Source organism: Callorhinus ursinus, unplaced genomic scaffold (genome assembly GCF_003265705.2).
Source record: "Callorhinus ursinus isolate GAN/ISIS: 27379988/994484 unplaced genomic scaffold, GSC_fseal_2.0 scaffold6, whole genome shotgun sequence".
Lineage (NCBI taxonomy): Eukaryota > Metazoa > Chordata > Mammalia > Carnivora > Otariidae > Callorhinus > Callorhinus ursinus.
Genome location: NW_027397068.1, coordinates 22,704,834 through 22,708,622, shown reverse-complemented (window position 1 = coordinate 22,708,622; position 3,789 = coordinate 22,704,834). Strand labels below are relative to the sequence as shown.

Here is a 3,789-nt window from a genome sequence, read left to right as displayed (position 1 = left end):
CTCACAAAACTCAGAAACACTATTACAGAAAAAAAATGTATTAACTGGCATTGGTCAGTACAGATATATAAGATATTAAACTATGAGAATTAAATATTTTAAAGAAAATAATAATAAAAAAAGATGCCTTGGGCCTCCAAGTTAAAAAAATACATACACCCAAATCATAGATAAAAGAAAGAAGATTGCAATGATAGTATATATCTCCAGGACAACGTACACAAAAAATACAGCAGTTTAGCAATACATCTCCAAAACTCATAAAATGAGTGAGCTAAGGATTACACACTTAGTTGAATTTGCCTTTGGCCATCAAGGTTATAGAAAACCACATTTAAATGTGCAGGAACACGGGGGATAATGTACCTATGAGCCCTTACTTAGGAATCTCACCTAGTGCCTAGAGTTTGGAATCCAGTGTCCATTCTCTAGTAAAAGGGACACTGGGCAATAATGACTGATTACGGGATCTGCAGCAGGTAAGGTACAAAGAGATCCTGGGATATTTCTTGCTTGAGAGCAAGTCAGAGAGCAAAGAGTAGTGAATACATATACAAAGGATGCAGGATCCAGTTTGAAGGAGTTCATATGTGCAAATTTTGGGACAATTTGAGCATCAAGAAGACTAATGTCTTCAATTGACCGTCACATAGGAATAAATATAAAAAACACTGTGAGTCCATATTGATTACATACAAAAAGAGAAAAAAGACAGAGAAAACTTACCTGATAACATTTGTAGTGATTATAATACCGTCTCCTTATTCTGGAAATTGCTAATTAAAAGAAACAAATCAAACTCTATTTCTCATCCTCAGTTGATGGGATGGAAGAATGGAATCTTCTAATGGAAGAATGCCAGCTAATTAATATAGAAAAGATAACATTTTTTTTAAAGCAAACATCTGTAGCCCCTGATAAGTAAATGATTCAGGCCATGATCATCAATACATGTTGAAACCATTAGATAGTCACATAGTGCTAGAATAAAACCGTATACATTTTTTTGCTATTCACAAGCTGAAATACTTTAAAGTATTTAAAGTATCTTTCAGTACTTACCTTAAATACACAATAGTGTAGCTTTGCTAATAGAGGGTCCCCCAGCCTAATGTGTTTCCTGATGTCACGTCACCTGTGAAGAGTCCGCTCCAGATGAAGTTTCACCTGAACCTAATCAGTTCTTTAAACCTAACTTCCAATTGCTTGAAAACCCAAGACATGGAGAGATCAGTTTAATACCCAGGTGTACAATCAGACAAATCCAAACTACATGACATTCTACAAGACAAAAGCCCTTGTTTCTTCAAAAGGTGATGCCATGAGGAAAATGTAAAAGGATGGTCTCTTTCTCGATTCAAGAAAGCTAAAAAGATATCCAGTATACAATGTGTGCATGTTGAAAAAACCATAAAAATGATATTTTTGAGATAATTATGAAAATTTGAATATGAACTGGATGTCAACTGTTTAGAGAATTTATTTATTTATTTATTGCTTAAATGGTATCATTTACTTAGAAAATATCCCTATTTTTAGTAGATGCTGCTAGAATTGGTGCTTCATGTATATGTAGCAAATGTGGCAGTGTGTTAAAAATGATTGAATCTTTTTGATGTGCATATGGGTGTTCACTGAAATTTTATTTTTATTTAAATATTTAAAATAAAGTTTGTAATTATTAGGAGGCTTAAATTTATTTATTTAAATGTTGAAAATAAAATATATTGCCTCTAGCTTCTCAGTCTCCATTAAATTCTTCACCTTGCTGTCAGAATTAACTTACTAAAACATAGGTCTGATTAAGCTATTTATTCCTCGAGACTTAGCTTAAATAGCAACTCTTCTGAGAAGTTTTATTTAACTCCTCAGGAATAATCTATTGCTTTGCTTTTTTTTTTTTTTAAATATATCCCCTCTATTTTGGGTCATAACAACTACATAGTTGATATTCTTAGTCTAGTTTTTATTTTTTATTTTTTTTTAAAGATTTTATTTATTTATTTATTCATGAGAGACAGAGGGAGAGAGAGAGAGAGAAGCAGAGGGAGAAGCAGGCTCCCAAGGAGCAGGGAGCCCGATGCGGGACTCGATCCCAGGACTCTGGGATCATGACCTGAGCCGAAGGCAGATGCTTAACCATCTGAGCCACCCAGGCGACCTTAGTCTAGTTTTTATTTTTTTATTTTTTTTATTTTTTTTTAAAGATTTTATTTATTTATTTATTTGAGAGAGAGAGAGAATGAGAGATAGAGAGTGTGAGAGGGAAGAGGGTCAGAGGGAGAAGTAGACTCCCTGCCGAGCAGGGAGCCCTATGTGGGGACTCGATCCCAGGACTCCAGGATCATGACCTGAGCCGAAGGCAGTCGCTTAACCAACTGAGCCACCCAGGCGCCCCCCTTAGTCTAGTTTTTAAATTTTTCTTTCCCAACTCTAATTAATGTCTTTTGGTATGCAACTGAACACTTGAGATTTTGTCTGCTAAAACCCAACATTTAGTTTTATAATATCCAAGGTTATGAAGTTAGAAATTTCAACAATTATGACATTATTCAATATTAATATGTAGGTGTTCAATTTGTTGAACTACCATTTCATATTTTATATATTAAAAATAATAAGCACATTGTTATAAGCATATCTAAAATATTCTTGGGGTGCCTGGGTGGCTCAGTCAGTAAAGTGTCTACCTTCAGCTCAGATCATGATCCTGGGGTCCTCAGACCGAGCCCCATGTCGGGCTCCCTGCTCAGTGGGGAACCTGCTTTCCCCTCTCCTTCTGCCCCTCTCCCCTGCTTGTGCTCTCTCTCTCTCTCTCTCAAATAAATACATTAAAAAAATAAAAAAATAAAATAAAATATTCTTAAGCATTTCAGCATTTTATTTTTAAGCATTGAATCAAACAAAAATACAACTTAATTAAAAAAGTCATTATTAGGGCGCCTGGGTGGCTCAGTTGGTTAAGTGACTCCCTTCGGCTCAGGTCATGATCCTGGAGTCCTGGGATCGAGTCCCACATCGGGCTCCCTGCTCAGTGGGGAGTCTGCTTCTCCCTCTGACCCTCTTCCCTCTCACGCTCTCTATCTCTCATTCTCTCTCTCTCAAATAAATAAATAAAATCTTTAAAAAAATAAAAAAAAATAAAAAAATAAAAAGTCATTATTAGCTATTGTGTCAAATATGAAACATAAGTTTCATAATATATATATTGAAAAATAAAAAAATTCCTAAAGGTCTAGTATATCACTTTAAATATTGGCGATATCTACATAAAAGTTACTATCAAACATGATACAGCCAATGCATATATTTTGACTTAAGCTATGAAAATTGATACTCAGAGAGGTGTAAGCTTTTTAAACTGATAAGAACAGATACTACACTTGATCTTAGCCAAAAGGCCGAGAAGCGATGAGGTGTAAGCTTTTTTATTTCAAAATGCCTTGGTAATAATATAGAAATTTTATGCTAAAACCACAAATATTTTGAAAGACCCTTTTGGCAGTGTTTTCCTCCTGAGTTGTTTTTAAAATAATGTATAATAGATGTGAGATAATATCCCTCAGTAATAGAAGAAATTCTGGACACCTAAGCTACTCTAATATTATTTCTGCATCTGGATCATTGATTCCATTTCTGTTGGCTTCTTAGGCTGTTACTATTACTGACAGTTTAATACCATCCTTTGTTGAGAGAAAATTTTGGTAATGAAAGTTTTGCATTTAATTAGCTCTCATGGATTTTATAGTCTGGATGACAAATCAATTCCCTTAATACACAAAACTAAAT

At 34.4% G+C, this 3,789-nt stretch overlaps 1 pseudogene; it reads right to left on the bottom strand.

Moving 5' to 3' along the window:
• Positions 1-3,304: 3,304 nt before the first annotated feature.
• On the bottom strand, positions 3,305-3,413 carry LOC141373031 (U2 spliceosomal RNA; annotated as a pseudogene).
• Positions 3,414-3,789: the final 376 nt, after the last annotated feature.